This window comes from Dermochelys coriacea, chromosome 1 (assembly GCF_009764565.3).
Source record: "Dermochelys coriacea isolate rDerCor1 chromosome 1, rDerCor1.pri.v4, whole genome shotgun sequence".
In the NCBI taxonomy this organism is placed as follows: domain Eukaryota; kingdom Metazoa; phylum Chordata; order Testudines; family Dermochelyidae; genus Dermochelys; species Dermochelys coriacea.
Genome location: NC_050068.2, coordinates 237,634,423 through 237,652,891, shown reverse-complemented (window position 1 = coordinate 237,652,891; position 18,469 = coordinate 237,634,423). Strand labels below are relative to the sequence as shown.

Here is an 18,469-nt window from a genome sequence, read left to right as displayed (position 1 = left end):
AGGCAAATGCTCTACGAACCTCAGTCCCGGTACTGGTACTGCTTCAGCAGAATATTGTGCTGCAGTTTGGGGTGGAAGTCAGCATACACATCTCATTGATTCAGAGCTGAACACAGTCACCCATATCATCAGTGATTGTCTTAGCCACAGTAACGTCTAATTTATATGTGTTGAATTATATAGCTCCCTCAAAACTTGGATGAGATGCCACTACCCTTAAAACTAAATGAAGTGGTATGACAGATGAAAACTTGCTTCATATGAGGCTGATTGGTTCCAATAAGTGTAAATAAGCAATGTACACTCCCTGTAAGAAGATCTGCCCTCCTCCAGAAGAAAACACCTACACCTGCAGCTCCTGCTGACTTGCCATGCCTGACTCCACAGCATCTTTTTGCAGTGGTTGTTCATGCACTCATGTCTGATGCTGCTGGCCCATTGCCAGTCTCAGAAGAACAATAGCATATCAGGGCTGACAGCTGTGTTTTTGCCGAGTGGCAACAACTCTGGGATTGAAAGACAGGCATGCTGACAAATTTCGGAAGGTCTAACTTTCATCCATCCATTTGCAATGTGGGATGCAGATTCTGGACTCGGCTTAACAGGCTACTGACTGGAACGGCCACAGAGGCTGCCACAATGCAAAAATTTGGCTTAGACCAATCTTCACAGTGTGACTGCGGGGCGGTGATAAAGATGAACAAACATGCGGTGGAGGAGTGCATAATTAGAAGAGTGAACTGTGACAACTTGATACCATTCAGCAATTATATGGCTGAACAAGCTAGATATCAACTTGTAATGCATATGAAAGAAGAAGAATACACTTATACAGTACTTTTGTTCCCAGTACTACAGGGGACTGTTTAAAGAGAAACATTTAATTACTTTTTATTTAAATTCATGAAAACAAAAATATTTTTAAAGATTAAATTCAGTAAACATCTTTTTTTTTATTTTAATTTGGGACTAGTGTAGTTGAATGTCCCTTTAAATACATGCCCATTTTGGCTATAATAAAAAAAAACACTTTGAAAAGCTCTGTGAAAATTGATACTTTTAAAGGATCAAGGCCTTGTGGCTGCTTAGCTTCCTCCAGGAAGATGCTGAAGATCCTCAACTCCACATGGCAGGATCAGGCCCTAACTAAATTGCCAAAAGAAAACTCATAAGAACATAAGAATGGCCATACTGGGTCAAACCAAAGATCCATCCAGCCCAGAATAACTCAATACTGAGCTAAATCCAGGAATATATGCTGAATACAACCAGGGTCAGATCTCAGGCTCCCTTCCGTCTACACATAAATTGCACTAACCCAGCCTGGCTCAGGTTCAGGGTCCCAGGACCACACAGGGGAGGAGGGTCCAAGCCTTAGTCAAAATGGGACCCAGTGTTCAAGCCCTTATGATTGCAGTCTAGATTCAGCTCCCCTGGACTTGTGCTCTGGGAGTTCATCAAAAGTATCCCACAATCTGATGGCTTGACTTTCTTTGTGCTCTGGACAGTCAAGTTTGGTGAACAGCCAAGTTTTCCCACTCTGCATTACGAACAAAAGGCTAGGGCGGACACATTTTGGGACCCAGGATTCAACAGTTCCTAACCTGGGGTTACAAATGAGTGTAGACACTCAAGCCTTAGGATAACAAACCAAGGGTCTGCTAACTTGAGTTCTACTAATCATGGGCTTACATTGCAGTGTAGACATACTCTCAGTTTTGCCCAAAACTCAATCTTAAATTTCCTTTTCGATAGCTCCAATCAAATATACTAACAAGTAACTTCAGTTATGTTGTCCTGAGCTAGCAGATTCCCTGCCACAAATTTCTTTAAACGCACAATATCCGGTTAGAAATTATATATTTTAAACAAACTTTCTTGAATATATTATGGCTTGTCTATGTACGACCCGGGACGAAAGAAACAAAAGTGTTTTTAATTCTCATCTTTAGTTATTTCAACAGAAATCCATGTGTGAACAGTCTCATATAGAATTGTGGCCTTCTTAGGTTTAACTAAAGTCAGTTTTTCACCAATTTAAGTTAAATCAAAATAGGATAGTTATAATCTGAAATGAGTGTTCATAGCCAGCTGTGTATTGAAATAATTAAAGATGAGAATTAAGACCATTTTAATTATTTAATTTTCAGTTTGCGTGAAGATAACCCTCATTTGTTAAGAGAGATTTTTTATATCCAAATTACTATTAACTATTATGTTTACTTTTAGAATTTCTTTCAGCTTGACCATGGAAACCACTTTCAGTTTTGTTTTAATACGGTCAGTGTTATTTTCAGCTTTTCTTTGTATTTTGCAGGGAAGTTGTAGGAACTACAGGGCTGTGTTTATTCATTTAGAAGCATTCATTTCCACTTGAAATTAAAAATATATATATTGTTATTGGTCTGAGATTTGTAAGAGCTGCTCTAAGTCAAATTTGAGTTGATAGTGTCCATTTACAGGAGCCTACTAATAAGGAGAGATTTTCCAAGTTCTGTTATGGAAGGAGCCACGTTCATTAAAACTTACTCCGCAGAAATGAACTGACAAATGCGCTTAATATTTTGTACAGAACAGGAGATCTTGAATCTCTCTGGCTTAGAAATTGAAAGTGGAGCACATGGTATGTCCCCAGAAAGATTTTCTTCTTGAGGGCAATGTGTAAATTTATTATCAAGACATATCTTGGAAGTCTTTGTTTTACCATGAAAAGTTCTCACACATGGAATCTCATGAGGAATTTACAAATGATTTTATTCTCATGCATGTAGGAAGGATAAAAACTTTTAAATCAAAAGTAAATCTAGGATTGGAATTCAGAAATAGAAAGACGCCTCAGGTATATACCACCACAGAGCATGTTGCAGAGACAGTAATGGAACTTATCACTGTAAAGGAAAAATGCTGCAGGATTTAGCATCCAAGTTTTGCATTTGTTATAGATGCTCCATGTGCCCACAGCTGTTGCCCCTGCTGCTGAAAGAAGCAAGAGAGGGAGAAATAATGGGAACATGTGCAACAGCAGGTGTCAGCATCAAGTAAATACTTAGTCACAGCCAATTTGTTTTATCATTACATAATTTTTTTAATGAGTTCAGGTTGTATATTAAGCTTTAATTAGTATATAGGAAAATCTGTGGTTGCTGTGGTAACTGTTTAGAAGTGAACAGAGCCATTGGGTATAATGATGAGAGCCCAGCCTTTGGGATAAAAGTAGGAACCTCTTGGTTTCTCATCTGAGCTGAACAACTTTGGGGAAGTTATTTGAGTTCCTTGAGCTCCAGTCAACTGAACTGGAAGATCTGATAAATTGAAGGAGCCAAACTGAAGAAGATACAGCATCTATGCTGGGTTTTCCTGGGCAGATAAATTGGAAGGATAACGAGGCATCAATCAGTCTAGGCATGTTGTGCTGGGAGCCATTTTCTGTAGCAGGACATTACAGGCTATGTACTGTGTTTCATATTGTGATACTGCCATGGGTATTAATGGCTTCTTTAAATTCCCTGCTGTTATCTATTTTCCAGTCAGAGCTTATTGGTCTCTAAGAATTGCAGAGTCTGTCACGGCCTGATGCTGGAATTTCATTAATAACAAAATTTTAGTCCCTGTGCAGCTTGTATAAGTACACGTATAATGCTGTTCCATTTTGAAGAGGTCAGGGGAGTATTTTCAGTACTAGATAGCAGAATTGGAGAGGAGATATAGGCTGAATTTGAGAGAGAGGCAGAGAGTACTATGACTGTATCAGCCCATTTAGAAGCTGACCAGGAATAGTCCCAGCACAGAGATGAAGCAAAATAACTCCTCTTTCTCCCACATGCATTCACACAAACATCATGGCATTCCCTGACTGGCAAATAACAGCCTTGCCAAAACCATGAGTTCAAAAATCAGGAGGCAAACCAAAATTAGCGCCATGTGATATATTATCAACTGGGAAGGCACATTAAACTCAATCTCCTGCATTGCAGCCCTGGCACATGGAGCATCACATTCTAAAAAGGGAAGAAAACTGCTAGAACATTAGCCAGAAGCAGGAATGGTTGATGCTATGTTCCCTGTTTGCCACTAAAAAAGTGCTGTTTCCAACTTACCTGCATAACCTCTTCCCCGTCTCAGGATTCTCTGCTTTTTTATGCCAGCGTAACTCTACTCAGTTGAATTGAAAGCTTGGTTCTCCCACTTTAGCTTGTCTGAATTTGTTAAATGGAACCAGGATAAATTACACTTTGGGGTCCTATTCTGTGATACTGAAGTGAATTTCAAATTTCCCATTGACTATCAAGGTTATTTTGACCTTTAAATTAATACTATAACAGTTGTTTCTAGATAACGGGTTAAATCTTTTAAAAAGGACCTAAGTTACTTTGGAGCTTAAGTCCCATTTTCAAATGTGACTTAGATACTTAGAAGCCTAGGTCCCATTGACTTTCATGATACATGGGCTCCTAAGTCACTTAGGCACTTTTGCAAATGTTACCCGATAGGACTTGCTTTAAGGATTCTATTTTATTAAAAAATTCGGACAAACCCCACCCGCTGCTGTCTGATGCACTCAAAACAAAATAGATGCAGGCCAACTATGACCTAAGATGGGTCTGGAAGACACTTGCTTCCAGTGCAAATCATGGTCAGACTTTTAAAAATGATCATTTTTGTGCCATAAGATCATCATAAATGAGTGTTATCAGGAGTCATATATTTCTCCTATTGAAGGCAATGTGTGTTTTACTGTTGGCTTGCAACTGATGTCCCAAGTGGAAGAGCTGTTGAAAGTTTAGTTTTAAAGTAGGGTTGTAGTCAGAAAAGTCGCCCTGTCAAACTGATATGCTGGGAGCAAAAAGAAAAGGAATACTTGTGGCACCTTAGAGACTAACAAATTTATTAGAGCATAAGCTTTCGTGAACTACAGCTCACTTCATCGGATGCATCTGATGAAGTGAGCTGTAGCTCACGAAAGCTTATGCTCTAATAAATTTGTTAGTCTCTAAGGTGCCACAAGTACTCCTTTTCTTTTTGCGAATACAGACTAATACGGCTGCTACTCTGAAATGCTGGGAGCAGCACATTTATATTTTTCTCAGAGCTTCCAGATCAGTTCTGCTCAGTTTACAAGTCAAACATTCTTTTCTCACTTCCAGAACTGCAAAGTTAGCTATAGTCTGAAAAATCAAAATGGTTATTTCTGCCTCTTGCGTAATCACCACTAGTAAAAATTCTACATTTAGAACCTAGTTGACATCTTGATGAAGTATGATGGAATCCAGCTTGCCTTTCATGACTGTTTTGGCACTACATTGCCAATGGTAACATAGTTACAAATTATTTGCCAATAAACAGATATGACTTGCAGATACAAGGAGATATAGTGAGAAAGTAAGTGCTTTTTTTTACATATCATTCTGACTACCCACTTTTTACCCCTTAGAAGCCTTGTAATGACACTATGGGGTGAAGGAAAAAAATCTGTTTTTAAAAAGTTGTTTAGTTTAATCTGGGACCACAAACACTGAAATGTACTTGAATTGTAAAGTAAAATTTTCCAAAGCACCTAATTGATTGAAATTCTGTTTGCTCATTGAAAATCAATAGGACTTGGCACCTAAGTAGCTAAATCACTTCTGAAAATGGGACCTAGACTCCTAAATCCCTTAGGCACTTTGGGAAATTTTCTCCGTAAGTCATTGCCTGTTGTCACTTCAGGCCAGAATTAAGGCTGTGTGCATTTTCATACCTTAAGTGTTAGGATTTCTTTTAAGTTAAGATTAAACTCTCTATATTCTAGCTAGATAATGTGGTTTGGGAATAATTACCCAGTTCCCCTGAAATGTATTCTGCCCTAAATTACTGGTATGTCCTTTCTGTCTTAACTCTGTTTCAGTGTAGTTCCTTTCTGGGACTAGGGAGAATTTATGATTCTTTGGAAGATATGTATTGTTCCCCATGTGGTAATGGGGAGCTGGAGCTTCTCATACAAATGCTATGATAATACAGCTGCAGACTGCTGCCTGTGCCAGTGTGTGTTGTAGAATGTTAATTTGGGCTTTCAATTGTCCCTGCATATTGTGTGTGTGTGTGTGTGTGTTCTGTTACCAAAGCTTTTGTCTATGTCCGGGGTCTCAAAGTTCTGGCCCGCGGGCCGTCTGCGGCCTGAGAACCTCCTCACTGAGGCTAGGGTGACCAGACAGCAAATGTGAAAAATCAGGAGAGGGGGTGGGGGGTAATAGGAGCCTATATAAGAAAAAGACCCCAAAATCGGGACTATCCCTATAAAATCAGGACATCTGGTCACCCTACCTGCCGCCCGCAGAGGACAGACACAGGCAGACACGCTGCCTGATGTCTGCTGCAGGTGCCGCCCCTTGCAGCTCCCATTGGCTGGGGGAGGGACAGAGATACAATCGCTAGTTGCCAGGCAGAGTAAGCCATGGAGACAGCATCATTAGTTGCCGGGCCGAGTCAGCCATGGAAGCAGCATCATTTTTTTCCACAATGAATATAAACAACTCAAAATACCAAACCCAACTATCTGATGCCCACCTTGCTGCAATCCTGAAGGTTTCAACTGCTCAGTCACTGAGGCCAAACATCAACAAACCGACAGAACTGAAGCGTTGTCAGGTGTCTGGCAAACACTAAAAGCTCTCTGGCAGGCGAAGAATTGTATAAAGTTGTATGACAGTTTTATTATTTCTAAGAAATTTAAAATAAAAAATACAATATAAACGTTTTCTTTTCTGAACACCATTTTCAGTGACATTATTGACCCGCTGGGAGGATTTGAGGACTGGCACTGGCCCTAAGGTAAATTGAGTTTGAGACCCCTGGTCTATGTCGAGTGAGTGTGATGTTGATAATCACCAGTGCGATAGGTAAAATGGCAGCATATACCATGATATTTAGAAATGATTTTTCTATTTGAGGGAGTAGGGCTTGGAGGAAGCAGTCAATTTGATGTAGATTTAAATTGTTGCAGAGCCTGGCAGTCTCAGATCTTGTTACTTTTGCTGCCCCATTTAGATCCACAAGATCTTTTCAGAAGTCAGCAAAGTAGGGGAGAACGAAAGTATTTGAGATGAGGCCCTGTTTCAGCAAGGTAATTAAACACGTGCCTGACTAAGCATATGCGTAATCAGTGGGATTACTTGCTTGCCTAAAGTTAGGCATGTGATTCAGGGAAGGATTTAGGCAGTCTAAGGTCATAGACTTAAGAGGATAAACCCCTTTTGGTCCTGTCCCCCCTCGCGGACACAGCCTGTCCTTAATGGTGGTCCTACCTTCTGGTTGTATGTGTAACCGAAAATGCATCGACTCCACTGGTGTGCATTTGGTGACCTTTTATTTCAAGTTCCCACCATCAATACTACTGCAGTCTCCATGCAACAGTCTCTTTACAATATCTACAATGCTTTTGGCCCTGTCCTCAGGATCTAAGGGGAACAGCGGTCTCCTTTCTGTGAGGAAAGGACAAGAGAATGAGGACGACTGGGTGTGGAAGCTGTGTGATGTACATTATGCTTCGTTTGTATGAAGTGCCGCCTTATAGAGCTGATGGAAGAGAATATCTAAGGTTCGGAAATGCAGGTAGAAACTGTGGTTGAGTTTTGAAGGGGATGTGAGCAGATGATGGAGGGAAGGCAAGAGGAGGCTGAAGGGAAAAGTCAAGACTCGCATATGCAAGCTGGCCTATATTTTCCTGGATGTGTGATAGCTGACAGATTTCTTCAACAAATAGTCGCCGAACCTAAAAGAGGTGATGCCATTTTAAATTTGGTATTGGTGAGTAGTGAGGACCTCATAGAAGAACTGGTTGTAGGGGACAACCTTGGTTCGAGTGATCATGAGCTAATTCAGTTTAAACAAAATGGAAGGATAAACAAAAACAGATCTGCAACTAGGACAAACTTAAAAAAATAAGGGAATTAGGGAAGAGGACTGGGCTGAGGAACTCAAAGATCTGAATGTGGAGGAGGTTTGGAAATACTTTAAGTCAAAGTTGCAGAAACTATCTGAAATCTGCATCCAAAGCCAGGGGAAACAATTCGTAGGGAAGGGTTACAGACCAAGCTGGATGAGCAAGCTTCTCAAAGAGGTGATTAAGAGAAAGCAAAAAGCCTACAAGGAATGGAAGAGGGTAAAGATCAGCAAGGAAAGCTACCTTTTGGAGGTCAAAAAGTGATAAAGTGAAAATTTCCCAAAGCCAAGCAGAGTTGGACCTTATAAAGTAAATTAAAACCAATAGTAAAAGTTTCATAGTCATATAGATAAAAATAAAAAAGGAAAGAAGTGGAACCACTAAGCAGTGAGGATGGAATGGATATTTATAGATAATCTAGGCATGGCCCAACACCTAAACAAATACTTTTCCTCAGTTTTTAATAAGAGTAATGAGATCTTATGGGTAGTGACAGGGTGGCTAATGGAAATGAGGATATGGAAGTAGAAATTACCACATCCAAGATGGAAATCAAACTCAAACAATTTTATGGGACTAAATCACGGGTCTGGATAATCCGCATCCAAGAATATTAAAGGAACTGGCACATGAAATTGCAAGTCCTATAACAAGGATTTTTAATTCGGCTATAAGCTCAGGAATCATATCCTACCTACTTTTAAGAAAGGGGGGAAGTGATCCCAGAAACTATAGGCCTGTTAGTTTTGACCTCAATTGTATGCAAAGGCTTAGAACAAATTTTGAAAGAGAAAGTAGTTAAGAATATGGAGGTAGACGGGAATTTGGATAAAATACAACATGGTTTCACAAAAGGTAGATCATGCCCGACCAACTTGAGCTCTTTCTTTGAGAAGATAGGTGATTTTTTTAGACAAAGGAAATGCTGTAGAACTAATCTATCTGGATTTCAGTAAAGCATTTAATACAGTTCCACATGGGATATTATTAGTTAAATTGAAGAAGATGAGAATTAATATGAGAATTGAGAGATGAATAAGGAACCAGTTAAAGGGGAGACTATAACGAGCCATACTGAATGGTGAATTTTCAGGCTTGGGAGCCTGATCAGATAATTACCCCAATTGGCTTCCACTGGGAAACTAGTAAGCATCTGAGTGCAGGCTCACATGTTCACTATCTGCATTCTGTCACACATCTCCTCCCCTTGACTACCAGCCAAGTTTCTCTTTCTACACACCCTCCCTTCTTTAAAGGAGGTGCTGGACTCCTTCTGCTCATGCTTACCTCCAAGGTGGTTGTCCCTCTTCTATGTTCAGAAGTCATACTTCACGGGAGCAAGTCACCCCCATAACTCTATTTCTACTCACAGGTCCTCACCAGTGTCCCCTCTAATTTTTCCCACCCATGTGCGGAATTAATTTTGTTATGTTCACCAATATGCAGGTTATATATGACACATCACCTCCATATTGGTGCACATAACAAAATTTGTGTGGTAGGGGTGGGATCGAGGTTGTTCGGAGTTTTGGAGGAGGCTCAGGCCTGGGGCAGAGGGTTGGGGTGCGGAGGGGTGAGAGCTCTGGCTTGGTGTGTGGGCTCAGGGGTGGGGCCGGGGATGAGGGGTTTGGGTGCAGGCTGCCCCAGGGCTGCAATGGAGAGAGAGGATCCCTCCCGCAGCTCTCTTTCCATGCAGCAGCACTTGGGCTGCGGGAGAGAGAGGTGCCTTTCCCATGGCTGTGGCAGGTCCGGGCCAGACTGGGTTGGGTTGGGTCTGGGGCTGGAGGAGAAGAATCTCTCCCCGCCCCAGCTCTGAGTACCTGCCTGGCGCTTAATTGGCTGCTGTGTGGCCACGGAGCTTAGAGGGAACTTAGGTCCTCGCACTACTAGCAGCCTGTTTCCTCACTCTCTTTGCTCTCTCTTTCTTTGGTTTGGGGCAGTGCCTGTTGCTATCCCTCTTTTTTCTCCTCCACTAGGGACTCTGGTTTCCCTACCCCCACAAACTGTTCCTGGGATTCCTCCTCCCACTGTTTTTGTGGTGGGTTCCCTGTCCACCTTCGCCTGCAAGCTAGGGGTAATATCTTCCTCTACTCCTTCTTCTAGGTTGTCCTTCCTTCCCTTCTCTAGGGCAGTCCTATTTTCCTCCATCCTTGTGTCCAGGGTTCTTTGATTTTTCTACATCAAGTCCTTTTGTCCCATGCTTTATTCTTCTTCCTGCCATGAAGGACCTTTATTTTCCTCTTTTAAGGGAAGGGGCTCCAGTTTGTCCCTATAATGACTGCATGAAGCAGTCCATCTCTATCTGCTTCCACTTAAACCTCCCTTTAAACTCTGGGGATATTTCTGCCATTGGTCAGAGTCTCTTCTCGCCATAGATACATTTTCAGGCTCCCACCTGGCAGCATCCAATGGGGCTTCACCAAATTCCTCTGGACCAGTGTGCAATGTGTCCACCAGTCCCTTCTGATGCCTCCTCCCCACTGTTACAGGGACGGTAGGCATTTTCTTTTTCTGCCCATTGCCTATAGTTTTAGTCCACTCACAAAATCCTGTGAATTAGGCTACAATTATGTCACGGAGGTCATGGAATCCATGACTTCCAGAGACCTCTGTGACATTTTCAGCTTCAGCTATGGGGCAGCTCTCAACTGCTGCTCATGGCAGGCACCCCTGCAGCTCCCAGCTGCCACAGGCACTACCTCACAGCTCCCAGCTGTGAGGGGGTGGGGGGGCCCAGAGCTCCCAGCTGTTGGGCAGCAGGAGGACCCTGCAGGGCTCAGCCTGTACAGGTGGTGTGGGGATCCCAGACCTCTCTGCCACTGTGGGCAATGCCTTCCCACCCCAAGCTTCCAGTTGCCAGTCCTGAGGTGGTCCCAGACCCCTCAGCTACTGCGTGTGGTGGGGGACCCTGCAGCTCCCAGCCTCTGCAGGTGTCAGAGGGACCTCAGACCTCTCTGCTGCCATGGCCAGTGAGAAAATCCCACATCTTCCCAGCCACCACAGGCAGCGAGGATCCTCCACCCCCCGCTGCTGCCTGGGCAGCAGAGGGGTCCCGGAGTTCTCAGCTACCAGTCCATGGTGGGAGGGGCCCAGATCCCTTAGCTTCTGCGGGTGGCGGGGAACCCCGGAGCTCCCAGCTGCTGCAGGGCTGGACCCTTCTCCCTCCCCATTTTGTCAGGGATATTTTTAGCAAATTTCATGTGCTCCCTCCTTGCCATCATGAAATTGGATGGAAAATGAGCGAAGAATACAGAACACAGAAAAAAAATCCATGTGAAGATCAAAGAAGACTATGAAGACTTTAGAAAGAAGAAATTGAGAGAGGTGGCTGAAAAGAACAAGAGTCTGAAGAAGGTAGAAAGAGATGTTAGGCTGAAACAGGTTATCCCAGCAGCACAGAAATATGAAAATGGTGAAAGGACATCGGAAAGGAGCAAGATGAACAAAATATGTACAAAATTCTACAATAATCTCCTTGCATGTCAATGTCCAGCATACAGTGTCAAGGCAGCAGCCTACAGCAGAAATTCCCAACGTTATGTGGGAAGACATTGAATACTCTGTTCATAACATAAAGATAGGGAAGAGCCCGGGAGTGGATGATATTTGGCTGGAAGATACTCTCTTCAAAGTGTTGGCACAATGGTTCACCAGCTACATCAATAGCAAGCGTGTTCCAGATGAATGAAAGAAATCAAAAACAATACAATTGATGAAGAAAGGCAATCCAGAAGAATTGAACAACTACCGTCCGATCACACTCCTCTCACAAGTGTATAAGGTCTTCACCCGTGTCATTCTCAATTAGATTAAGAAGGATCTTGAAATGCATGAAAGCACTCAGTTCGTCAGCTCATCAAAAAATGAAAGGAATACGAAGTACCATTGTGTCTTGCATTTGTTGACAACAAAAAGGCATTCGACTCAGTGGAGATTAACGCTGAACTCAATGCGCTCAAAAAGCGGAATTGACCTGAGGTACATCGATCTGCTGGAAGAAATTAACTGCAATTGTTCGACAGAGATAACGCTATTTAATATCCCGTACATTATTATTACACGTAGAGGAGTCAGACAAGGCGACGTGATCTCACCAAAGCTGTTTGCAGCAGTATTGGAGTCGCTGTTCAAAAAATTGAACTGGGAAGAAAGAATCAGAATTGACGGAGAACAGTTAACACATCTTCTCTTCGCTGTTGACTGTATAATATTGGCAAAGGATACAGTAGAACTGGAGAACAAATTGCAGCAACTGCAGACGTTTTCACATATCGGGTTGGAAGTGAATACATTGAAGATGAAGTGGATGCAGAATGAGAATTGTGCAGCAGGAATCCTTACTGTAAATGGGAAAGTAAGTGAGGAGGTCGACAAATATATTTACCTAGGTCAGCCGCTGAACAGAGACAACTCATTCAAAGGAGAATGCAGTAGGAGGAGAAAGGCAGGGTGGGCAAGTTTCAACAAAATAAAGACGTCTCTAACAGACGATGAACTTCACATGAAAAAAAGGAAAGAATTGTTTAACTCCACTGTTCTGCCAGCAATGATATACAGAGCGGAAGGCTGGTCAACGATGAAAGTGGAGGAAGAAAAATTTGCTGTCACCCAGAGAGCAATGGAAACACGAATGAGTAAGAAATTGCTCCGTGGAGGAGGAGATGAGAAAGCATACAGAGGTAACCAATATAGTGCAGGTGATGTACGATGCAGAGAGGAGATGGGCGGGTCATGTTGTCTGCAGGCAAGACAATAGGTGGACAACTTGCATCAGTGACTGGATCCCCAGAGACCACAAGCGGCCACTGGGAAGACTGAAAATGCACGGGACCGATCCCATGACAAAACTCTTTGGCCACAAATAGAAAAAGCGTGCTCACAACAAAACAGAATGGTGTGGCGTCGACTTGTGTTCATGGAAGGAGGGACGAGGACATGTCGGACAAAAGTGACAAAGGTGATTTTTAGTAAAAGTCATGGACAGGTCACAGACAATAACAAAAAAATCACAGAAGTCTGTGAATTCTTTCCTGGGAAAGTCTGCATCCACAAACTCCTTTGCAAGCTTTACCGCTTCCTCCAGGGTTGTTGACTATTGCCTCTCATCCCAAATACTAGCATTTTAGGGAGGCTTTGGAGAAATTGCACCAATATTATCATATCTGTTGTTTCCCCTGCACTTTGGGTATCTGGCCTTAGCTCAGCGAGTTGTCCAGTCAGTTCACTTTTGTGTGAATGACCCTGGTCATATATCTCCAGTACATCTTGTGGCCCGAAATTTCTGTCGGTATTTTCTGACTGAAAGGCCAACCCTATCCAGGATGTCCGCCTTTAGCCTATGATGAGCTGTTCCTTGCTCATGGCCATGGGCTTCCCCTGACAAATATAGGACTAATTGGTGGACCCACAATTCCTTATCTCATCCAGCTCCCATCACTAACTTCTCAAAAGTTAGTAGAAATGTACCAAGGTCATCTGTTGGGCCCTTCTTACACAGGCTCACTCCCTATGTCCTACTGCTGTTTCCTGTCACAAGACTCATCAGACCCTGGATCAATTGCTGCTACACCTGCAATTGTTTCTTTGTGAACTCCTGCAGAGTCGCTGCTGCTCAGCCTGACACTCAAGAAGGGACTGTCGTTTTGCCTTTTAGGCTTCCTGGAATGAATGCATAGCCTTCTGCATCTCTTTTTGTTGCTCCAGCAGCCATTGTAGGGTCTGCTCCATTGCCTGAATGCTGACTTCTTGCACCAGCTTCCCTCATCCAGTCATCTGTCACCACCGATGGAGAAATTGCAATCCCGGACAAGCCCCCCATTTGTAACAGGGCATGGCTTCACTCCTATCTTCTTCCCCACAGAAACTGCACCGACTCCACCAGATGTGCATTCAGTGACCTTTTATTTCAAGTTCCCTCCACCAGTACTAATACAGTCCCTGTGCAACAGTCTATTTACAATATCTACAGTGATTTGGCCCTCTCCTCAGGACCTGAGAGGGAAAAAAGATCTCCCATTTCTCAGGCCTCTGTGTGACTGGATTTAGCTAGCCCTGTTTGCTTGTCCATCCCCAGCACTTCCTTCCTGTGCCTCTTTCTCAGACTTGGGCTGATGGACTAGTTGAATCTTTATCCCACCCAGCATCAGCCTGATTAGATAATTACACCAATCAGCTTCCTCTGGGGGGCAAATTAGCATCTAAATGATCAAAGTGCAGGTTCATCTATTCATGCCCTGCATTCTGTCAAAATGTGGCAATGGCAAGAGTGTCTCACACTCTTCCCAGAGAAGCAGTAAAAGTGGAATGGGGGCCCCAGACTACCAAGGAGCAATAGCAGGGATCCCATGCTCTCAGGAATCGTAAGGACAATAGTAACCCTTGCCTCCCGCCCAACTCAGAGCATCAGGAAGGGTGCCTCAGCACCTACCCCAAGGGATGGGCTGTATCTGAATAGGTTATTAGGCCAGGCCCACTGCACTCCCTTCCTACCACACAGTCTTTTGCTGGGGTGGCTTTGGCAAGGAATAGTTCTTGATGTTAACAACCCATTAAGAGGCAAAATGCACACCTCTCTGAGCCATTGTTTCATACTCTCTGTATACTTGGGAAAACATCACTGCATCAGTAATATTTGGTTCCTGTTGTAAAACTTTTTTTAAAATGAAAGTTGAGCTTGAGCTCGTCACATGATTTTAAGAACTGGGTAGTAGCCTATGATACCTGTGCCTTAATCTGACCATGACATGCTTCACTACATTTCTAAATGGGATCCTGAGGGGCCACAGAACAGCATTTCCTCTTAACTGTGTGATTGATTTAGTTATGGTTTAAGTCAGATGTCCACTGTAAGCTCAAATATGTCATCCCCTCCAACTGTATCAAAAGCAAACCAACTCACCTGAAAAGTCATATGACATACAATAGCCCAGAACAGAATATTTTGTTTTTAACATTTGGGATTAATCAGAGTAGCACTGAAGGAGGTAGGTTACCTATACTGGAAATTATGTTCTTAGGGTCTTGGAGTTAAGGCAGGTCACCAGGAGGCTACATCTTCCTTTCAAGGCAACAAGATTCCTTCAAGCAGGAAGTGACAGACAGCTATCTCCCATCTGGCCATTTGTGCATTGTGTATTGTATGTGTCACACTGTATGCCTATTTGCATACTTAGCCAGGGGTTAAATAAAGTGTTTCATCCTGTGTATTTCCTTTCTTATAGATTTCACAAACAGTGAGGGGTAGCAGGGTGGCCTGTTTATAAATAAAGACAAAGGATTGTTCTGGTATATCTTGGTGTGCAAGGAAATACAACATCCATCACCTCAGATGCAACTGACAGCATGCTTGTCTCAGGAAAGGAGTGTCACAACCTAAGTTCCCTGTAAGCTGCACGGCCATGTGGCAGGCTATCAAGGGCTGCACAGCGTGGGAGAGGCACCCCTCTCCTGGCCCAACCCAGCCCAGGCCCACCGGAGCTGCTGGGGAGAAGAGCCCCTCCCCCGGCCCAGCTCAGCCCCACCAGAACTGCCAAGGCATGGAAGAGGCACCTCTCCCTCCAGCCCAGCCCAGCCGGAGCTGCCGCGGCCGGGGAGAGGTGCCTCTCACCTGGCTCCAAGCTGCTGTGGCGAGGGAGGGTTGAAAGGAGTCCTCTCTCCCCACTGCAGCCCCTGGGCAGCCTGCACCCCAAAGCCCTTATCCCCATAAATGTGAATGTGATCTAAACTATAAACGTAAGTGCTGTGTGTTAAGCAGAGCAGTGATCCGAGGTGGAACTGGTAAGCTGGGGTGCATTGTTCTTTGGAAGCAGTGAGTCTGTGAATACTGCAAGCATCCAGTGGAACAGGAGCTGGACACTCCGGGGAATTGCTCAGGGGGCTCAAGGTTGGGGTGTGCCAATTGCTGACCTGTAGAGTGATAGCAGGGCCTGCAAGGTCCACAGAGAAGTGCTTGTGTTGCCCATGGCTGGTGGAGTTGGGGAGCTGACCCACAGCAGGCACAGACAAAGCTTCCTCAAGCCAAGGGCAGGTGGTAGTGAGGTGCCGCACAACCTGGGTACCCAAAGAAGCATCACAACATCCACTCTTTGTGTCTTGTAATATCTCCAAACATGTTGGACTAGAAGTTCCAGACTTGCTTTATTCTGTTGGTTCTATCAAGGAGTGGCACCTTGGGCTAGTTCATAATTTTTCGTGAGTGTGTTTCGGTGTGACTCAATATTATCTGAGTTTTTCTTATATTTAATGTGCATGGCAGATGCACATATTTAAAGCATGCACCAAGCCCTAGCATACTTTATTATAGCATGTTTCATGGTGGTTAATGCTTTATAAAGCATTCATCTTGTTGGTGGACATTTTGCAGAGTGGCCAACACTTCATAAGTGTTGTGAAAAATGGGCATGGTCCAATTCAACTCTGCATGGTGCTACACATACTAGATAAATTCTTCATGTGACTGGGGGGATGTGGGGAATGGCAAGGAAGGAACTGCATCATAGGCAGGTTTATCCAGTCTCTGAGGAATGGGAAAGGGAAAGCCACATGGGAGGAAGAAGTCTGAAATAGGGAAATAGGAGATAGGAAGCAACACGGGAGGCAGGAAGCCGTCTGGAAAGGAATTGCAAGATGGGCTAGCTCCTCTGCAGGGCCGGAAAAAATCTCAAGGGACTCCAATCACTGAGCAATTCTTAGTTTTCTGGTTATTTAAAAAAATCTTTTCATTAGCCTTAGTTAAGTTCAAATGAAACAATTAAATTTTATTAATTAAGATTACCTGATTTATCCATTTACTGGAACTAATGTGGGACAACAGATTCAAAAGTTATACTAAACTTTAGATATTCAAAGTTAAGTCTCCACTTAAAAAAAGTGTAAAAAATGGAATGTACAGAAATGCTCAATTAAGGCATCCAAAATAACCTTAACCCTGCCTCTGTGTTGCTCTGCACTAGAACAACCAGAAATTCAGAGATGGCCTTTTTTCCAAGAACGCAAATTCAGTGTGGCAGTGACCCCAACAACTGAGAACTGTTCATAATATAATCTTTTACTCTCAAACATATAGGTCCTGGTTTTGCCACCTGTCTGCAGAGAAAGATAAGAGATGGTTATGTGCAAGAAATTATATTAACATGGAAAGGTCTTATCGAAATAACTCCCTTTGCATTGTTGTAAAAGTGGGTAAGTCCTAGGAAACCATCTTTTGTAAACAGAAATGTATTCATTATTTAATTTGTCTTGCAAATTATCATATTTTTGGTGCTTTTTAGTGATCCAGCAAAGACAAATGCTACTTAATCCTACATACCACATTTAATCCTGTTATGCTTGCCACCAAATTATTTGTTATGCTAAATGCAATTATGCTAATAAGGTCTCATAGCTTCCTTCAAAATTCTCCATTTATGACCAGATCAGTGCATAGAGAAAAATGCACTTTATCGTCACAGTTAGCAGTAAAGAGGATGGTCTCAAATGGTCTCCAGAAAGATAGTTAAAGGCTTAGAAGGCCAAACTGTTTTTCCAGGAATGGCATCCCGCTCCTTCCCCTCAACACATACTCATATCATGGAATTTGGGGATGGGCTGCTCTCCAAATAAGTATGAAAATCAAAACCCCATTCATCGAACATAATTGAATATTACACATGACTTGGTATGTTACTGTAATTTTGAACTGTGTGGGGTTTGGCTGTGGGAAGGAAATCTGCCTTTCAAGCATCTTCTGAGCAAGTTTTTCTTTACCTTACACTGGCCATAATTTTCAAACCGGGGTATGACAAGTTACGCTCCTAAATAGTTAATTGGGCACCTATGTACAAGTGGTCTGACTTTCAAAGGCACTGAGAATCTCTGACTAGTTCCCACTGACTTCTATGGAATAGTGGGTGCTTAGCAGCTTGGAAAGTCAGGCCACTTGTACATAAGGATGTAAGAGCCTAATTCTACAAGAGTCACCCAAATGCCTTCCTAATGTGTAAGCTACTTGAATTATTCAGGCTGGGTTGAATATTCAGGCATTGACCCTAATTATGTTATGTAATGTACCTGGAAATACCCTGTACAGAAGATGCACAATGATGAGTTAACATTGGTGTTGGAACCTTGACAGTTTCATTTTCTGGACTTATGCTTTTAACCTATGTCACATTAATGTGTATTAACTAAAAAGTCTCATTTAATAGTGATAATATGTCTGAATATAGTCGTTTATTTAATTTCTGCTTCAGTTTTAGTGTCATGATTTTTAAAACATTTGTCATTAACAAAGGCTTTTATGAAAGCTTGTATTCCAGCAGAAAGTGTCTTTTTTCTTATAAAAATGTATGATAGCTCGTTTATAAAAAATCATCAAATTAACAAATGTATAATGTATTACTTGTGCGGGAAACCTGGTCCCATTGAAATCAATGGCAAAACTTCCATTGAGTTCAGTGGGGCCAGGGCTTCATCTTTAGTGAGGTGCTGAGTGCCTTCAACTTCCATTGAAGTCCATTTGAGTTGAGGGTGCTCAGTATCTTAGTGTATCAAGTTTTCAGTGTCATTATTTGT

General features: G+C 42.8%; 1 pseudogene; it reads left to right on the top strand.

The window, feature by feature from the left end:
- The first annotated feature begins 639 nt into the window (after window positions 1-639).
- On the top strand, window positions 640-12,783 carry LOC119856144 (annotated as a pseudogene).
- The last annotated feature ends 5,686 nt before the right edge of the window (window positions 12,784-18,469 follow it).